Genomic DNA, 21,430 nt, shown 5'->3' with positions numbered 1-21,430 from the left:
ATAGGAAACCCTGGTGGCATAGCGGTTAAGTGCTATGGCTGCTAACCAAAGGGTCGGCAGTTCGAATCTGCCAGGTGCTCCTTGTAAACTCTATGGGGCAGTTCTACTCTGTCCTATAGGGTCGCTATGAGTTGCTGTGAATCCTTATGATATTGGTCACTTAATGTGGGACTCTCACGGTTAAGGAACCTCTTTAAAGTCGGTTAGGCTGCAAACTATCCATTATACCAGGCCGAAGTGCCAAAAGGAGTCTTGTTTTTCCTTTTTTGCCTAAAAGTAATGCTGGTGAGAGTTTGCTCAGTTATCCATGGGCCTGACCCAAGACTGTGCCTTACTACAAAAAGTTCATCTGTGGTATCTGTTGAACACATACTTGGATGGTTTACACTTTCTCCTCAACAAAGAGCAGGGCTGTAATAATGAGTGACAGGAAGCTTCTGGCAAAGGTGGGGATAGAGGCCTGTCATAGCCTGGCAAGAGAGCTCTCATTGTAGGGTAACGGGCCGCCCCAGTTTGCCTGGGATGAAGGGACTGCTGGGATGCAGATCTGTCAGTTTTAAGAGCAGGACTGATTGGTCACCAACTGCTGACACCCCTGCCTCTGCACTGGCCAGCTGTGAGGGGCTGCCCCCTTCAGCTCTCCTCGTTCAGCGGTCCAGTCTGAGTCCTGTCTACACACCGAGGCATCAGTTGCAACAGCTTGGCAGCACATGTGGAGGAAAAGGAAAAAAAAAAAAATGCACTCACTTTTTGTCGCATATAATTGCTCGCGTAAAATCATATTTACCAGGAAGAGTATCTTCAATGGGGCCTGAAGTTGTCGCTCAGTGGGGACATGAGGACTCAGCGTGTCTTTCCTCAGAGCCAGCAGTCAGACTCCTGTGTCTTACAGCAAAACCAGGAAAAATCTGCTTGTCTTTTAAACGGCGGAGAAGAACATGGTTCAAAACCCCCTGCCCGTGGAGGGTGTTGCCCAGACACAAGCTATACCCTGGTTTTCTCTGCTGTCCAGCCCAAGCAGAGCTGGGGGCTCACTCATTCCATGAAGATGCACTGTCCTGTGTTTGTGTATTTGTGCCTCAGCCAAGATGGCCAGAGTGTAACAGGGCTGTATTAGTGCTAGGGCTCCTGTAACCAAACACCTCAAACTGGGTGGCTTCTAAGAACAGAAATTTATTGTCTAACAGTTCTGGAGGCTAATGTTCAAATCAACATGCTGCCTTCAAAGTCTCCTGGGGAAGATTCTTGCTTGTCTCTCCCAGCTTCTGGTAGCCCCAGGATTCTTTGGCTTGTAGATGCATCTTAGCCGTCCTTCCTCTTGTCTTTTTCTCTGTGACTCTCCTTTTCTATAAGGGCACCAATACACCACTCAACCCGTAATATGCAGTAACTCCAAATTGGATCAGCAAGCCTATCTCCAGCGACAAAGCAGCAGGGAACATTTTCCTGTGGCCACATTTCCCTCGCTCCAGCGCATAGTGTTACGGGGGATGCAAGAATGAAGGGTCTTACGGGATGCCTCCCGAAGAAGGAAAAGACGCAACTCTAAAACAAGATAGAGCAGGAGGCGTGGGTAAAGGGTTGTGATACCTAAGGAGGTGGAAATTATTTTCTGTGCTTACAGGTAAGAGTTGCTGGATTTCTTAAACTAATTTTTAGAGCAGTATCAAAAGGGAATCTCAGGTCAGGGATATTTATTTACAGAAGAATGCTAGTATAATATAATTTATCATTGTTTTTAAGTTCTCTTATTGATAATTGCAATTAGAGAGTGATTAACAATGTTTTAATTGTTTTCTGTGACATGGCACTATTGCATACAGATGTTTTAAAGTCATTTTTAAATTGAATTAGGGAAAATCAAATTTCACTTTCCTGCTCATATGTTATTGAGAAACATTGTCTTAATTTCAGGTTGGGTGTCTTCATCTATTTTTGGTAAGTCTTAGGTCGAACCGTATGAAATTGCTGTTTTTGTAGATCAAAATGATCAAATATTAACAAATTTATGCGGTTTAGTCTCATACATTTACACCCTTGGTTTTCTATCTAGATAAAAGCGGATCATCTCTGTAACGATTAAAAAAAATCAGCAATGCTGTAGTAAATATAATTGTAAACGGAGGAATCTGTTTCAACATGAACTACTCGCCCTGTTTTATCATTTTTGCAAGTTCAGATTTTATTTTGTGTTTCCCTTAAAAGAGGCAAAATTGGTTTTAAAAATCTCAAGCCACTGGAATGTACTAGAATATGGGAAGTTTCAAAGAAGGAATGACATTGAAGGTAGAAGATATCCCCTGCCGTGCCATGAATCTTAACTCCCATCACCTGCAGTGATTCTGAAGGCAGTCTTTGGTCAAAGACGATCACAGGGGTATTGTAGCGATGTAAAAAAAAAAAAAAAAAGGAAAAGGAATCAATGCCCTTTATCTTCTTTCTTGGGTTTATTTTGGTTCTTTTTTCTTCAATTTCATTTGAGTAGGTTGCTTTTTTTGGGTCAGGGTCAGCTCAAGGTGGTTTTCTTGTGAATGTTTTCTTCACCTTAGAAAGTACTTCCTCTAACGTTCTAGAGAACTACTGCTGGCATCACTGAATGGCTGCAAATGGAAAGCCATCCATTCTTTAGTTACAAAAATGATTCATATCAATAAATTACTATGGCCGTGAGTTTTATGTTTTACAACTTAAATTAGTATTAAAAAAAAAAAAACCCTTTTGGGGGTTGTGATCTAGCATCCTGTCTCATGGTTTTTAGCTTTGGTTACCGATTTTTATGACTAAAAGGTGTTTTAAAGAAATAAAACATTGCCACTATGGGCAATTTATGGGCTATAAGGTACTTTTATGTATTGTCGTATACATATAATACATACCTGTAGGTCCTGCTTTTATTAACAAAAAACAGTATCTTGGCAGTTTATGTCATGTTTGCTCTACTGTAAACCACTATGTTCTTTCAATTGGGACACGCTGTGCTTAGACGAAACTTGCTGAAGATGAATGCTCTGCTTCTTTGTAGACAAACAGTTGCTGTTGAGTTGACTCCGACTCGTGGCGACCTCATATGTGTCAGAGCAGAACCGTGCTCCATAGGGTTTTCTGTGGTTGATTTTTGAAAGCAGATCACCAGATCTCTCTCCTGAGGTGCCTCTGCGTGGACTTGAATCTCCAACCCGTCAGCTAGCAGCCAAGGGCATTAACTGCTTCCACCACCTGGGAACTCCCCCTGTTAAAGAAAGAAAGAAAAAAAAAAAACAGTTGTCGAGTTGACTCAGACTCATGGCAACTGTACTAAATAGAAACCTAATGTTTTACTAAGCAAGTGACGGCATTTTCTAGAGATTTCTCTGTATATATGCACTGAAATTGAGCAAGGGCATGTTTTACGGTCTTGTTCTTAGAATCATCCTTCATCCCTCTCTTTCTTATATTCCACACATTTGCTGGCAAATTCTGTTGTCTACTGTACCTTCAAAATGAACCGACCTCCTTTCACCAGTCCCATTGCTGTCAGCCTGGTTCAAGCCACCATTCTCCTTTACCTCGATTATTGGTCTCTTTTTTAACAGGTTTGTCTTTCCTACCCCATGGTCTGTTTTCCACTCAGCAGGGAGAGTGATCTATTATGAAGAAGTCAGATCCTGTTCTCCCTGCCCAGAACACTCCTCTGGGTCTTCCTCTCACTCAGAATAAAAGCCAGAGTCTTTACCATGGCCTATTAGGACCTGCACAATCCAGTTCCTCTATTACCAGCCTTACTTCATCTGTAGCTCACTCTTCCTGGCCACACTGGCCTCCACGCTGTTTTTTGAGCACACCAGCATGCTCTCATCTGAGGGTCTTGGCCTTGGCTGTTCACTCTCCTGGGAATGTTCTTCCCCCAGATAGCTACATGGCTCATTCCCTCACCTCCTTCAGGTCTTTGCTCAGTTATAAACCTAGCCTACTGTTAATCTCCTACCCTGCTCTACTTTTTTCTTTCCTTTCTTTTTCCATAGGACTTATTGCCTTTCAACATTTTATATGATTTAAAAAAAAAAAAAGAATTTTTTTTTTTTAATCATACCGTGTTTAGTGTTTACTCTCTCCTTAATAGAACGTGAACATCATGGTGGCAGGGGTTTTGGTTTGTTTCCTAATGTTTCCCAGTCACCTAGAAGAGTGCCTGACCTAGTAGGTGCTCAGTAAGTATTTGTTGAGTAAATGAATGTTCCTTCAATGGTTGACCTTTATTGTCCCTTGACCACAGCTGCTTTTTTTTCCTTTTTTTAAATCACATGTGACAAATCTTAAAGTCATTTTTATGTTGTATTGGTTTCAAGTTTCACATTTTACATATCCATTTGTGAGATAAGAGTCAAAAGAAAATTAAAAAAAAGTATTTGTTATAACCTGTTCTGATTGTTTTGTTCTGTTAATGCCAGATTAGCCTCTGCCAAGACAATCTAGAGACTTCCATCTGACTTTTAGAGATTTATGATTGAGGTGAGGTTCTTTTCAGGAAAAGGTCACCCTAACATCCGTGGAAAAATAATCATAAACCTTTGATTCTGCTTCGCTGGAACCAAATACTGAACTGAATAAAAACATTGGGCATTGTAATTTTTGAAGTGGCTTTGAGTAGTCGCTGAGGTCATAGGGTCCACTGAACTCATTTTTCTCTCCTTCAATTTTCCAGCCTTCTCCGTGTGGGAACACTTAGGCGTTTGCCCTGTATGAGGTGAGCGGCTGCCTCTCTCCTGCTTTCCATGAGATGGTCCAGGCCCCCACTGCACGGATCTTGCCCAGGATTCCTTCTGTGTCTTGTTAGAGTTATTTAGCTATCTTGTGCTTCTCTTCTCAACCTGCTTATCTAATCAGTTCCTCTCCTTGGAGCCATGCTGCCTCCTGAGGAGGTCCAGAGAACCCAAAGAAATCAAACAGTCACTGTTTCGTCTGAGCTTTGTGTCTCAGCTGGCTGCCTGTCCTTTCAAGTTGAACCCGAGCCAGACTCCTCAGGCACTCACATCCTCTGTGCTCATGGCTCAGGTGTGCTGTGGCCACAGTGACACTCTTCCTTGCTTCTTGCCACTTCACCAAATCAGAAGACTTTCTTCCAGAACGCAGCCATGCCCACCCCATGCTCTTTCTTTAACGAACACCAGGGTCTACATCCTTCTCCAAACTTGCCTGCCATTGCCACCTGCTGAGGTCGCTTCCTCTGAACCTCATTTACCCTGTATGTGTTATAGTCTGCCTTCCATTTTCATGGTCTTGCTTCAGTTCCATTCAGCAACACAACTATCTTAACTTCTGTGCCAGGCTGTCAGCCCTCCGAAGGTGAGGATTGCATCTTCTTTGTTGTTATATTTGACCCCATGTGTAAGTCACTGCTGTGTCAGGGCTCAGCAGGTATTTCCCAGGACCACGGAATGTTGCCGGTTGGAGGAGCTCTGGAAATAAAGCAGTCGTGTAATCTGGAGTTTCTAGAATGTTCCTAGTTTTAAAATATTCTGTCCCTTTATCTTCCATAAACATGGTTTTATTTTTCCAACAGCACACGCTGATTTTTAGTTTGGAAAATTATAGTTACCATAGACGAACATCATCTAGTAGTTTAATCCTTCATGTGTATGCATTGTGGTTGGAAGAAGTTTCAACAGTGGATGATCTCGAAACCCTTTACCACCCCTCCGTGCATTTTTCATGATAGCACTATGGAGTCCATTTGGGCAATATTCTTATAGCTCTGTCTGTTTTGATATAAAACAGGTTATGAATATGGCCCTAGTAATAAATCTAAATAAATATATTAAATAAATAATGTTCTTGTTGTTAGTTGTCATCTAGTTGGCCCCTGACAACCCCATGCACAACGAGATCAGACCATTGTGATTCATAGGGTTTTTATTGGCTGATTTTTGGAAGCAGATCACCAGGCCTTTCTTCTTAGTCTGTCATAGCCTAGAAGCGCCACTGAAAACTGTCCAGCATCGTAGCAACACACAAAACTCCACTGACAGACAAATGGTGGCTGCCCTTGATATTCATTGGCTGGGAATTGAACCTGGGATCCCACATGGAAGGCAAGAATTCTACCACTGAACTACCACTGCCGTCTTAAATAAATAATAAATAAATCTAAATGAATAAATATTATACACTCATTCAAATAAGAATCTTTCTTCCAGTTATAATTCAGGTACATCTAGAAGATAATATTCATTCATTATTTTATTATTTCAGCAAATATTCATTGAGTGCCTACTCTATGCCAGAGATAAAAAGGTGGATAAATCAGACACAAGTTGCCACCTTCATGGAGCTTAGATTTCAGACCGTGAAGGCAAGCAAAATACAAGTGAAATGATGAGTGTGCGAGATGGTGATAAGTGCTATGGAGGACAGTCAAGAAAGAGGAGAAGGAGAATAAGAAAAGGAGAATGCGGGAGGGAGCAGGGTTGAGGGGAATTGCAGCTTAAAATAAGATGATTGGTAGAGGCCTGAAGGCAGTGGAATAATCAGCTTTATGAACGTCTGCAGGAAGAACATTCTGGGCAGAGGGAACAGCCCACGCAATGGCCCTGCATGGAGCAAGGAGGTCATTCTGCAGCTTGGAGAAGGGGAGGAGAGAGAGGGCTAGATGAGTCTGGAGACCTAGACGAGAGTCAAACCACTGCAGTCCTTTAGACCAGGTTTCTAAACCTGAGGACTACTGTCATTTGGGGCTGGGTAACTCTTTGTTGTAGGGGCTGTCCTGTGCATTGTAGGATATTGAGCAGCCTGCCTGGCCTCCTCTACCCATTTGATGGCAAAACTTCACCCCACCTCAAGCTATGATAACCAGAAATGTCTCCAGATATTGCCAAATGTCCTCTGTGGGGTAAAATCCTCCGCAGTTGAGAATCATTGCTTGAGACTGAAGTCAGGACATTGGCTGTTACTTTGAGTGGTTCTTCTGTTATAATGAGATTACTCTGGCTGCCATGTTGAGACTAAATTGAAGAGGGACAAGGCAGAAGCGGGGAGGCCAGGAAGGAACATTGGCAAGAGTCCAAGTGGGAGGTGATAGTGCCTTGAGCCCAACTGGGGGTGCACCAGGGTTGGTGAGGAGTGATCAGATTTTTGGATATTTTGAATGACAAGCCATTAGGATTTGCTGACAGACTAGGTATTAGGTGAGAAAAGTGAAGTAAAAAATAACGCCAAGGATATGAACCTGAGCATGGAGGATGCATCTGGTGAACATTGAGAGTTTGCCTGAAACATGTTATATTTGAGATCATTAACCAATCTCTGGGTGCTCTCTTCTTTTACAATAAAAGGACACTGAAGCACTATTGTCTTGAAATAGTTAATCGCCCAAAGTCAATGATCAGAACCAGGATTTTAATCCAGAACTGTCTGACTGCTAAGCCCCTGCTCTTTGATATCCTTTGAGGTGATTCTATATGGTTCCAGAAGTTCGCCATGAGGTAATAGTACAACATGGATACCCTGCAGAGGTTAATTCAGTAGAGTTATTTTTCATGAAATGAAATTCTGCTAAACACCAGCCTTTCAGACAGAAAGCAAGATTGCCAACAAACAGAAACCTTCGAAAGGATACTTTATAGTAAAACAAATTAACTGGCGTATCTGGAAATCGGGCATTCTTGAGTCACCATTTCTCAAAGCCTGTCCCGTGGAACCTTACTGCTGCCAGTTGTCTGGAAGACCAAATGTTCTGTGGTTAATCACATTTGGAAACCCATTCTGGGTCCCTCTCTTGGAGAGAGAGCTACAGTGCACGTTAGCAGACTGCTTCTTCTCCTCTCCCCAAAATGTATTAGGCATTTCGTAGGTACAGTTGACGCCAAGCCATTTTCTTCTCTTGGATGTATTTCTACAGGTCTGCTGTTGTCATATGGTGACCTGGCATCACCTCAATCTATATATTCCCTCAGATGTTTCCAGTTCTCGTGGAGTCGGTTCTGACTCATGGTGACCTCATCTGTGCTCCATAAGGTTTTCAGTGGCTGATTTTTTGGAAGTAGATTGCCAGGTGATTTTTCAAGGCACCTCTGGGTAGCCTTAAACCACCATCCTTTCGGTTAGCAGCCAAGTGTGTTAACTATTTGTGCCACCCAGGAACTCCTCAAATACACAGGTTCCTGAAGCTTAGGTAAGACACTAGCAGGCCATTTGTTCCCCTTTCATTTTTCTACCAAACCCTTCTGACCTTTTGGCTATGCCTCTACCAGATCCCTGAGCAATTAAATAGAATGGATTTTCTTGAAATAAATACTGAGACCTTTTACATCCTCTGGCATCTAAAAGCAGGTTCTGTGTCTCTTTCAGTTATATAATTGTGTGTTTAAACTGTGGAACTCCACAAGGTAATTGCAACCAAGGAGTTGTTAACTGTATGAACCATTGAACAGGCAGCAGGGAGCTGGGCACCATGATTGATTCTGTGGGTGTTGTTAGGGAAGTCTGAAGGTGTTGTGAGCTGAACCACTCCGAAGAGCTGCCCACAGGCTTCTCTGCTGTTACGAGTTATATAGTCTTGTGGTGACCTAACCTAAAATAAAATGAAATATTGCTGTTTCCCTTTTCTCTAAGAATTATTGATGCCAAGGGGGGTTCCTTAGGAGGTCTTCGACAGTTTACTCCTGATGAGGTTGTGACAGGGTCAGCTTCACAGGCGTGTGAGCTGTGCAGTCACATAGGGCTCTACATTCAGAAGGACCTTGCATTTGGTCGAATGCACCGTCACTGCCCTGAAATTCTTAATGGTTTTTGAACAAGGTCCCCGTATTTTCATTTTACAGTGGGCCCTGTAAATTATACAGCTGGCCCTGATCCTAAGAAATGGTCCTGGTCTTGACTTAAGAGCGCTGAATGGAAGCCACAGAAGTGCCAGGATTCTACATCTGGAGGGCATTTAGGAGGAACTTTTAATAGTACTCTCAGGAAAGTTCTCTAAATGCTACAGATCAGGGCTCAAGAATTGAGGAATCTATTCATTGACGTCAAAGAAGGAATGTATTTCTAGATGGAGAACTCATGCTGGGTTCTCAGCAGAAGAATGTTTCTTGTAATTAGCAGTGCTACCCAAAAGGAAGGCCCCTCTCAAAATCTGTGTTCTAGCTGGAATTGAGGGCTAATTGTATGTAAAATACAACACAAAATGCTCCTTGATCAGCAGCATTGCCAAGACGAGGGTTAACTATGATGGTTCCTTCCCTCATTCAACAAATATTTATTGAGCACCTGCTATGTGTTAGGCACTGTGCTAGGAGCTGGGGATGGGCACTATCTTAGTTTGGTTTCCCCCTGAAGCAGACCCTCCGACAAAGATCTGAGTGCAAGCGATTTATTTGGGAGGTGATCCCAGGAAATACTGATAGGAGAGTGGGGAAATGAGATAAGGAAATGAAGGAAGCCAATAAATGGTGTGTTTTTTATCAAGGAGCTTACTACTTGGGGTAACTGGGCACAATCCCATTGAGAGCCTCTGGAACATGCCTCAGAACTGTCCCATAGGAGAAAAAGGACCTTGGTAATTTATTCACTAAGTACCATCTGTCTCTGGTTCAGGACTGTTCTGGGGACATTTCTGGCCTGTCCCTCTGTGCAAGTATGAACATAGCTCCTGGGCCAGAGAGAGCTCTTGGACAAAGATTCAGAAGATCTTGCAGTAGAAAGCTGTAGGCAAGTGTGAGATTAATGAGTGGTAAAAAAAAAAAAATTTTTTTTTTTAAGGGTTAGGCGATGAAGAATAATAGAAGTTGAGGCTGCCATTTTGGATAGGATGGTAGGGGAAGCCTTTCTGAAGAGGTGACATTGGAGCAGAGACCTGAGTGAAGTAAGAGAGCCACATAAATATCCAAGGCAGTGGAAACAGCAAGTGCAAAGGCCTAAAGTGGGAGCACGAGTGGAAGTTTGAGGGAGAAGAAGGAGGGTAGATTGGATGGAATAGAATAATCAAAGGGAACAGGGGTAGGATACAAGCTCAGCAGAGAATCCAGGGACTGTGATAAGGAGTTTGGATTTTATTCACAGTGTATTGGGAAACTATTGGAGAATTTTGAGCAGGAGAGTGAGGTGATCAGATTTAGATTTTAAAAAGAATAATCCTGTCTCTTGGTGGAGAATAGATTGATTTTGGGGCGGGGGAGGGAATAGAGTAGAAGCAATGAGATGATGCTGTCTAATTGGAAGTCAGAGTTCAAGGGGTCTAGGGTTTTTGAAAGTGGGTCAAGAGGCTACTATTGACTGCGATGTATTAGAACAATGGGATAAACATTCAGCCTTTTAAGAGCAGCTTCATCCAGACGTGGTTCCATTATTCCTGCTCAAGTCCACATCTCTTGATTCTCTTTGCTCTGATGGGCCCTGTTTTTCTTCTCCTGTTCTTGATGGCGTGTCTTTGCTATCGAGTCGATTCCATCCTTGCTTCTAAGGAGCTTTCTGACTGTACTTCTTCCAAGACAGATTTGTTCGTTCTTCTGGCAGTCCATGGTATACTCAGGGTCCATATGACCTTAACTCTACCCTTCACCTTATTCCCTGTGCCTTAGTCTACTGTTCTGTCTTCCAGGACTGCCCCTTTTCCTTACTTTCTCCAGCACTCCTGCTCTTCTTTTTCTCACACACTGGCACGTGGTTAGTGTATGATCTGCTGGTGGGAGGACACCTGATGGGCATTGCCAGTCTCACTAGAACATTTGTACTTGAACTCATTTCCCACTTTTATTTCTCACTGTAAGTAAATGATGCATAAAGCAGCTGATCATTTTTTATTATTTGTAGCAAAAGCATTCATGCAACCAAATTCCTCATTCTCTTCTCAGTTCAGTTCAGTTCTCAGTTTATTTCACTTGGCTGCGATATCTCAAAGTATGGGGGCTGCCTATGCTATGAATCTCTGATTTAGCAGCATCATCTACATGGGAAAAGAGCACTACTGATGGCTTTCCTGCTCCACCTGCATCACCATCCCCTGAGCTGGTGGAGGGGTGCTCCTGCACAGGCTGCATAGGCTGCACAAGAGTGAATGGGCCGCTGCAGAGCAGAATGATATGAGGTGCCACCTGCAGAGGGCCTGAGGTTTTCAGAGAGCATTTGTTCCACTGTAAATAAATATTGCTTGAGTGGCCATGCCAGGCACGGACCCTGTCCTTGTGGGGTTTATACTCTGGTGAGCCATCTTACTGCAGTTCACTGGAGCCGTCTTGATGGACCTGAACACATCAAGGAGTCTGTCATTTTATTTCCTGTCTCCCGTGGAGAAGAAAAGAAGGTTCTGCACAAATTGACCTGCTTTATAGCAGCAGCAACAGGGGCAACTTCCACCCATTGTTTGTGCTATAAAATGGCAGCAATTGGAAAATGAGGTGATAGCTACAATAGAAAACTCGCTGAGAGACCAGAGAGAAAATAGATCCAGGATGTGTTTAGGATTTTGGCTTTATCCATTTTTTTTTTTTTTTTTAAATAAAAAGAATAGAGCACCTGGTGGATTCGAACTGCCGACCTTTTGGTTAGCAGCCGTAGCTCTTAACCACTATGCCACCGGGGTTTCCGGATGTCTTTTTTTTCTTTTCTTTCTTCAAGAATGGAAGGAATCCATCAAGAAAAAATAGAATCCTAAAGTTGCTATGAGTCAGAATCGACTTGATGGCAATGGGTTCCTTCGGGGGTTTAAAGTCACATAAAGTACTTAATAGCCACAGGATGAAAATATATTGTGATCTTTTGAAGTTTTGTTTGAATTTTCGAGAACATTGTAACTTTGCGATAGTATTTGGTGATTTGGTTGCTGACTTCCTTGACAATCTTCTGTTTGAGTACTGTGGTGTCATCTTTTCAACTATATTGTAGGTTTTTTCAGTCATGTTGTTGTTATTGTTAGGTGCCGTCGAGTCGATTCTGACTCATAGCGACCCTATTTACAACAGAAGGAAACACTGCCCAGTCTTGCACAATCCTTACAACCTTTGCTGTGTTTGAGCCCGTTGTTGCAGCCACTATGTCATTCTATCTTGTTGAGTGTCTTCCTCTTTTTCGATGACCCTCTACTTTACCAAGCATGATGTCCTTCTCGAGGGACTGGTGGCTCTTGACAACAAGTGAGTGAGATGAAGTCTCGCCATCCTTTCTTCTAAGGAGCATTCTGGTTGTACTTCTTCTAAGACAGATTTGTTCATTCTTCTGGCAGTCCATGGTATATTCAGTATTCTTCGCCAATACAGTCTGATTGTTAAAAGAATCAAAAGGAAAACCATTACCTCGTTTAAAGTTTGGAAAATAGTGTTTTCCTTTGGAAACTATTTTATTTTTAGTCAAGTTTCAGACAAGAAAAACAGGCTTTAAAAAAAATCCGACAATTCCTAGCATAATGGGAATTTTAAAAATTTCCACTTATAAAAAATACTGGCCCAATTATTTAGAAAATCGTCAGACAGATACTTTTTGGCTATGTCTTGGGCCAGGGCTTCTCAAACTTTAATATGGAAATGAATCACCTGGGGATCATATTAAAATTCAGATTCAGCATTTCTAAGAAGCTTCTAGATGATGCTAATGTTGGTGCTGCTGGCCATGAGGCACCCTCTGAGGAACAAGATCTTGGACAATTAATGTTAGGATTCATCTTGCTTGACTGGGAGGAAAATCTATACCCAAGGGAGGAATGGGCTGCTTTGGAAAAAATGACATTTTGGAAAAAGAAAGGATTTAGCCAGGAAATTTTTCAAATCATTTTTCAAACGATTTAATTACTATTTAATTAATATAAACCAACCTTTTTCTCTTTCATACTGATGTGACTTCTGAGAGGCCATCTTCCCAGAATCAGAGGAAATGGCGAGTTGCGGGGAAACAGGATGTTCATTGCTAAGGCACACTTCATTTTAGTAGCAAGCAGTCCTTGGCTTTTCTAGTCTAGCTTGAGGACTTCCCAGATTGCAGCTTTTCCCCCCAAACCCACAGTTATCCGAGACAGGTTCTTCAAAGCCTTGAGTCCTCTGAAGTAACTGAATTTGCGGTCATGGTAGAGGACATCAGTGAAGCTTGTTTATGACTTCAAATCCAAGCTGTTGAGCCTTGCTCAGGGATGCAGAAAACACAGGTTATAGTTTCAAGCAATAAGGGGCCCTTAATGTTTAGGAAAGGGCTGGCACAGGTTACAACTGAGTTCCGGGTAGTAATGACAAAGACAGACTCTCTTCTTAGCAACACCCTGTGCAATGGGAGCAGAAGCTTGGAAATAGCAGAGGTGCCTACAGAGAAATCTGTGTGCAGGTAGGGTCAAAAGCAATTGAAACAAGTTTGCCCTAATGACTTTGAGGGCCAAAGAGCCCTGAGAATGGAAGAGGAGGGTCAATTATGTACAGTGACTCCTTCTTTGCAATTAAAATGACTGTTGGGCATGTAATGGGCACCTGGTTGGGACGATTGTGTAATGTAGGCGGTACCAGGGAATTTCCTGATCGAGAACTTTTGGATGAAGAAAAAATTTTCTCTGCTCTTAGCAAGCTACTTCAATAGTGACAGGTTCCCCCCACCTCCCCCTGCTGGTTTCTGTTCCCAGAGGAATAAAGAAGGAATTGATGTTCAGCACCAAACTTATGCAAAGCTCCTTGCATTCAGGTGGGTAATTTAAGAATAAAAGAGTGGTAGCTGTTGTTAAACCAAGGCAAAGAAGGGTTGTGGAAATTCATAGAGGTTAGGGTTAGGCAGAATTGGGTTTAAATCCAAGGTCACTGTGACCTTGGAGAGGTTATTAACTTCTTCTGGCATCAGTTTTCTCAACTGTAATGAGGGTAATAATGCTTACCTTCCCTGGCTTGGAGGTAATATTCATGAAGTGTCTAGCACAGTATTTGTTATATAGGATCTTAGTAAGCGGAGGTGTTATTTTAGAAAAATATCTTGATGTATCGCTCGTGATTAGATTTCAGGGTGAGAGCTGGAGTTCTGAATTGAATTTGAACTTGAATTCCATCAATTTGGAAGCGGAACAAAGTACAGGGGTTGTACAGAATGCAAGATGTCAGGAAGGCAAGATACTCAGAGTAGTAGGAAAAACATTAAATTAGTATTTTTTCACAAATGTGAAAATATAAGAATTTACTTACAGAGTTCTTAGCAGTAGAGGTAATGGGTGGAATACCAGGCGCTGTGATGGTTATGGTGGACCGCTGGTGATACAGTGGTTAAAGCGCTCAGTTGCTACCCAAAAGGTTGGCAGTTCGAAACCACCTGCTCTACAGGAGAAAGATGTGGCAGTCTGCTTTCATAAAAAATTTTGACCTTAGAAATCCTGTGGGTAGTTCTACTCAGTCCTATAGGGTTGCTATGAGTCAGAATTGACTCGATGGCCGTGGATGGTGGGTGATAATTACAGGGAGTTGATTTCTGTTTATTATAAGAACTTATAGATGTGCTCTTGACATGTGGCCAGTCCAAATTGAGAAGTACCATAACTGTAAAATGCACATCAAAATCTGATTAAGAGTTTTCGTATGTTGAATACTTGTTGAAATGTTAATATTTTAGATATATTGGTTTAAATAAAATATATTAATAAAATTAATTGCGCCTGTTTCTTTTTTACCTTTTCTAGCGAAGCAACTAGAAAATTTTAATTGACATACGTAGCTGAGATTTTATTGCTCTTGGATAGTGCTGGTCTAGACTTGCACGGGGACCCATGTAGAAATTTCCTGGAGAGGCTTCGATCATCCAACTTTCATCCCAAAACAGAAATAAAAGAAATCCTTGCTGTGGCTTAGGAGAGCTTCCTGACCTGAGTTCTTTTGGCCTCTCTCAATGCAAGCTTCCAACTTTATTCCCATGGCCAACATGTTAAGGCTCTCCAGGTATAGTTTCAGGGTCACAAACTAGACAAAGTTATTACATCATTTTTACTCAAATTTCTATTCACTTTATTCCGAGTCAGCACTTGTCACCTATTATCTAAAAAGCAATGTTTTATCCGAGGGATGTCTACCTCTAAAACACCACCCCCCCTAAAACAGCAGAATAAAAGATCACTGAAACAGCAAAGGATTTGTTACTTGTATATTTACCACGGTAAAAATAAAAATAAAATTTCAAAACCTATTAAACCAAGGAAAGAACGTTGAAACAAAAGGAAAGTCACATAGCACCCTTTTGGTCAACACTTATCTTGCTATAAAAATAGAAGGAAGAGAAAAAGGTTGGTTGACATCAGTTAAATGATACCAACTACTGGTTCTTTTACTTTGTGAAATACAGAGAATAAACAAAGTCAGTTTATTCTTTCTGGTACTAAGTTGTCAGGGAGTTCTTGAAGGGGAACTGTAGTCCTATTTCTTCAGCAGAACTGATGTGAGAGGAGAATGGTAAATTAAATAAGGGCAAGATGATTCAGCCAGCTATTCCATTCCCCTGAATGATCGTTCATAAGATGCAAATAAATAGACGACTTTGTGCTATTAGTTAGGGTTTTCGACTTGAAATGAATACTGTGATGTGGCCGAGTAGTCATATTAATGGGATATTTTGGGTCACTCATTTGTCCTTAGATTATCTCAGCTCCAGAGATGGAAATGATTAACATTGCACTCTACTCATGAGGAATAGAAGGGACGGTGTGTCAGTAAATTGGAATTGAACAACAGGCTATGAATTCTTTCACCATTAGGTCACTGTGTCCCTGAATTTTGATTTAACGTTTTATTTCTCTTTCTTAAAGGCCATCTCTGGAAATAGTAGAGGGCTTTCCAACTCTCATTCAAATTTTGGTGATCAAAGTTGAGAGGAGCGTCAGGTGGCCCACGATTTCATGGGAGAGCTTTAGGATTTGAAAGATGTTTAGATGTGGTTAGTGGTTAGCTGATGTGCAGGGAAAGAAGATATATTACCAGTGGGACTCTATTAATAAAAGGTTATTAAATGTTGAAGTACTTCCTTAAGAAATTACAAAATAGTCTGTACTCTTTTTATTTCTTTTAATGTTATAGATTTCAAGATTATAAACCCAAGTAACCTTAGCAGCTATGAGTCAGAATCGATTTGATGGCATACAACAACAACCTTGACAACTACCAGAATCATAGCTAGGGAAGTACATTGGGCACTCCTTGGGAAAAGAAGAATGCAAAACTGGAGGTCTGTTAACCTTCCTACTTTGCCCAATATATTTATTCTGATCCCAAGGTTTTCCTAGGGTAACAGTGGTAGAAAGTTTCATTCATTCAGCACATATTGGTTAAACACTCTAAGGCATGGAAACACTGTGTAAGGTAACTTTGAGAGTAAACCTAAAATGCAATATGTTGAGTATTTGGTTCCAAATTGGCTTTTTTCAGTGTTCCCCGTCTCCGATGGGTTCTGAAACCCATGTTGGAATAGTGCTGACTGCTTCTTTAAACCCTTGGATCTCAAATGATGGGAACACAGAAATCTAGGGGAAAGCTGTCCAACGACATCACAATTCCATCTTCATGCAAAACCATCATGAATTTCTTTAAAATCATTACACTCAGTCATAAACATTAGACTATCTTTGTAACAAATGCTTTTGATCTTGATAGTATCCTTAACTTTTTGAGAGAAGGGACCAAAAATTTGTATTTGAAACACCAGGTTATCTGGATTTTTATTATTTCAGACCATTGACACTGTATGTGAAACTTGAAATTATAATTTACTTGTTTTGAGTCTCATCTCTTCCTGCGTGTTGTTTCACACTCTCCACTGATTAATCTTCATCTATTTACATTTCAATTAGTGTGTTTACCTGTTGTTATTCCTTTCATCTATATAATTCCCGCCAAACTCAGCTACAGTAACTGATATGGAGTATGTTACATAAATGCCATTAAGGTCAGAAGAGAGAGAGTGGTATTCTGATTTTTATCTTTACTCAGAATACTTTTTTTTTTTTTTTTTCTACCTCCATGATGGCAGCAAACGTTCCAAAAGTAGTTATTGGAAATGGCCGTCTCAGTTTCCTACCGTATTGACTAGCTGATATCCCATTTTTGATTTTCAAAAATGGGATATCAATTAGTCAGTATGGTCACTTTAGTTGAGCTTCTTAATGATCCTTGTTGAAATGAAACTATTTATTGATTTTCAGACTGAATGTGCTTTGTTTCTTTAACCTTTTTGCTGCAAGCTTTCTCTGAAGTCATCATTTCCATTTCTTACATTCCACATGCTATCCATCAGCAAATCCTTTTGTCTCTACTTTCAAAATATATACTGAATCCAACCACTTTTCCCAATGTCAGCTCTTACCAGCATTGACCAAGCCACTGTCATCATTCAGCTGGACTATAGGAGCCTGTTAATTGGTTTCTCTGCTTTTCTCTTGCCCTGCTGCAGTCAGTTCTCCAAACAGCAGGCAAAGTAATCCTTTAAAGCTGAAGTCAGGCCATGAACACTGCTGCTCAAAATGCTCTAATTGGTTCCTATTTAAACTGAACATAGATCCAAACAATGTCTTACACAATCCAGCTCCCTTTCACCCCTCTGATGTGATCTCTTTCTAGTCTCGCCCATGCCCACCCTGCTCTGCTCCAGCAACATTGATCCCTTCAGTCTTGCAAACACACACGCCCCTCGGGGCCTTTGCACCTGCTGTTCCCTCTTCCTGGAGTCTTCTCCCTCCAGATCCTCACAAGGCTGCTCCCTCACTTCTCTCAGGTCTTTGCTCACGTGTTGCTCCATCAGAGAGACCCTTCCTGAGGCCCCGATCTAAAACAGTACCACTTCCCCTACCCCACTCTCTAGGAATGCAATAAGTATTTGTGGAATGAGTGAAATAACTATTTTTCATGGAAAGACATTTAACCTCCTGTTCCATCTATGGGAATAGATCAAGAATACTTAAAATGATCCTTAGCAGCAGAAGACAAGTAGATAGTACAAAGTGATTAAAAAAAAAAAAAAAGCATGGTAGAAAATTCTAAACCATTTAGTTTTCTTTCTTTAAATTCTTGGAAGTACACAGTAACAGAATATAAAGTCAATAAATTGTTGAAAAATGGAGATAATCTTTGGAACAGTTAACAGTTATAATCAGATTATTAATTTACACAACTAGGTAATCTTGCTGGTATAATATTCAGTATTATTTTTCTAAAGCATTAGATACTCCACCTCCTTTTGTGATCAAATTTAAACTGTGCTCAAAAAGCTGCCTTTTATAATAAAATGTAACTCTGTGTGTGTGTAGTATATATATGATTGAATATACACATGTTTGAATTATCAATTGGTTTTTGGGTACACTAATGAAAGTTATGATGTATGGGAAGGTTATTTCCTGTTGTCAAATGGGAATCTTTTAATGACAATGAGATTATGGATGAATTATTTGTAGGTCTGAGGTAGGTACATGGAAACTTGTAGAAGGAACATTTCTGCTAGAACCAGGAGACCTTATTCTGCATGTTGTAACTATGTTACAACTTACTTAACTGTCTGGACTAGTTGCCTTTTTCTCCAAAAGGAGGATAGTAAGACATTACTGATTTAAAAGTAGAAACACCCTTCAGCCAAAGATTAGACAGCCCCATAAAACAAAACAAGACTAAATGGGCGCACCAGCCCAGGGACAAGGACGAGAAGTCAGGAGGACAGGACAGGAAAGCTGGAAATGGGGAACCCAAGGCCGAGAAGGGGAGAGTGTTGCCACTTGGCAGTGTTGGCAACCAGATTCACAAAACAATGTGTATTAATTGTTTAATGAGAAACAAATTTGCTCTGTAAACCTTCATCTAAAGCGCAATTTAAAAAATGCTTTAAAAAAAAGGGTGGAAACATAGAATAGTCTGAAATCCCATAGATCTTGAAGATTCGTAATTTTAAGATGACAATGAGATCGCACTGTGCACCTCTTAAAAAAAAATTTTTTTTTTTTTTTAATGAATAAAATAAGAACAAAAAACCAAACCTGACAATTCTAAGTAGATGAGGATATGAAGCAGCTGAGGTTCTCATACATTGCTGGGGAGAACGCAAAATGGTAGAGCCACTTTGGAACACAGTTTGTCAATTTCTTAAAATGTTAAACATTTAGTTAACCCAGAAGTCTCACTCCTGAGTATTTGCCTAAGTGAAATGAAGACTAATGTTCTCACCAACATCTATATACTAATGTTTATGGTGGCTTTATAATCAACAAAATATACTGGAAACAACATACATGTCCTTCATTTGGGGAATGGAAAAACAAACTGGGGTGCTTTCATAGATGGATACTACTCAACAGTGTAAAGGAACAGACTATTGAGGCACTCGTTAACATAGGTGTTTCTCAAATGGATTGTGCTACCTGAAAGAAGTCAGAGGTCAGACTCGAAATGCTATGGACTGTCTGATTCCAAGCACTAAGAGGCAAAATTATAGGAAAAGAAAACAGATCAGTGAGTGCCTGGGACTGGGAAGAGAGTTTGACTATGAAAGGACAGCATGAGGAAATTTTTGGAATAATGGAACTGTTTAATTTCTTGATTGTGGTGGTTACATGACTGTGGCTAAAAAATGTTGGATAAACTTAAACTCCAGTCCCAAAGTTATGTAATTCATAGCAAGAGAACTTTAGGCATTGGGAGGTTCCAAGAAGCTGTACCATACTCTTTTTTTTACTTTCCAGTTGCTGGCTGAAAGTTACATTTTACATATTTGAAGAACGTGAACGTGGAAAAGCTCTTGTGGTCGTGATTCTGTGGTGAAACCAACCCTATTTTCATTTTTCTTGATTATTTTGAATCTTCTGCCTTTGATACAGCTTTTGTACAGCTGTCGTAAGAGTGCTGTAGACCTAAACTGATCATGAAACCAACCTCCTACTAAGCAAGACTTTGCAGATCAGAAGTGAATCACAGTAGGTTTAAATGAAGTAGTTTTCAATCTCGCATTACTCTAGAGAAACAGCTCTTGAGTTTCTGATTTTACAATTCTTGCTTTAACTTGCACAGCTCATTTTCTCTGTATGCATAGCACTATCTGAGTGCAGAAATGAAGGAGTAGGTGGGGTCAGTAATTGGACATCTACTCCAGGCTGCAGGAACGCGATAGGCACTTTCTGATCAGCTTTCCATTCACCTTCAAAACCATGAGTGACGTAGATAATTTTGCTGCTTTAAAAACACAGAAAGAGATTAATTAACTCGTATTTTCAAAGACAGGTCTCTCTCACTCCAAAACCTGCTCTCTTTATACTCCGCTGTGCTCCTTTTGGGAGAAGTCTTTTCTCCTCTGGTTCCCACATTCAGTGTGGGTTGGAGATCGCATTGGTCTTCTTGAGAATGAGGCCTGGAGCTTCTTCTCAGACCTGATCTGACAACCAGGTCCTCTTCCTTTTCAGAGCCCCAAGAGGTTTGGCCTAATGTCATGTGTTTTTCAAAGCTGCCGTCACATACTTCATCACTTACTGTTTCTTCTGCCCCAAGACTGCCTGCAGAGGAAAGCAAATCCATGAGGCCTTCTTATTGTAATAATTCCACTTCTGAGTGCCATGGAAAATAGGAAAACAAAGAGAAAGAAAAAATTACAAAGGTTCACCAATGTTGAAATCTTAGTCCTTGGGCTCAGACTATGCCATAAAAAAATACTTCCTGAAATTCTTCTTAGATATTATTTCATAGTAAATGCCAGAAGTCTCTTTAATGGGGACTACCTGTTAATTCTGTCATTGAAGTGTGGCCCAAAGCAGATTGAGTTTCAGACTGCTGATGGAATTCTATCTCCCAGGCAGATCATATTTTCCAGTGACTGTCCAAGCTTTGGAGCCTTGGTGGTACGGTGGTTAAGAGCTTGACTGCTAACCAAAAGGTGGACAGTTCGAATCTACCACCTGCTCCTTGGAAACCCTGTGTGGGATAATTCTAAGAGTAGAATTATCCTGTCCTATAGGTTCGCTATGTGTTGGAATTGACTCCACGGCAACGGATTTGGTTTTTATCCAAGCTCTGGAGCAGTGCTATCTACATTGTAAGGCATAGGGTCTGGACAGCAGTCCATGCTGTAAGTTCCCTCTAAGGTTTTAATTATGCACCTGGTCTATAAGAGGCTTACAGAAAGCAAGGATGTGCCTTACTAAAGACAGTGTGCCACAGAAGTGGCTTTGAGCATGGATGGAAGGCTTAGTTGAAGGTACTTTTGCTGCCCACTACAGGGAGCCACAGCCACATGTGGCCATTGAACACTTGAAATGTGGCTGGTCTGAATTGAGATGTGCTGTGAGTATAAAATACACACTGAATTCTGAAGACTTAGTGTGAAAATATCTCACTAGTTTTAATATAGATTACATTTGTTGTTGTTGTTAGGTGCTGTCGAGTCGGTTCTGACTCATAGCAACCCTATGTACAACAGAAGGAAACACTGCCCGGTCCTCTGCCATCCTCACAATCGTTATTATGCTTAAGCCCGTTGTTGCAGCCCCTGCATCAATCCA

This window comes from Loxodonta africana, chromosome 24 (genome assembly GCF_030014295.1).
Source record: "Loxodonta africana isolate mLoxAfr1 chromosome 24, mLoxAfr1.hap2, whole genome shotgun sequence".
NCBI classification, from domain to species: Eukaryota; Metazoa; Chordata; class Mammalia; order Proboscidea; family Elephantidae; genus Loxodonta; species Loxodonta africana.
This window is presented reverse-complemented; position numbering follows the sequence as displayed.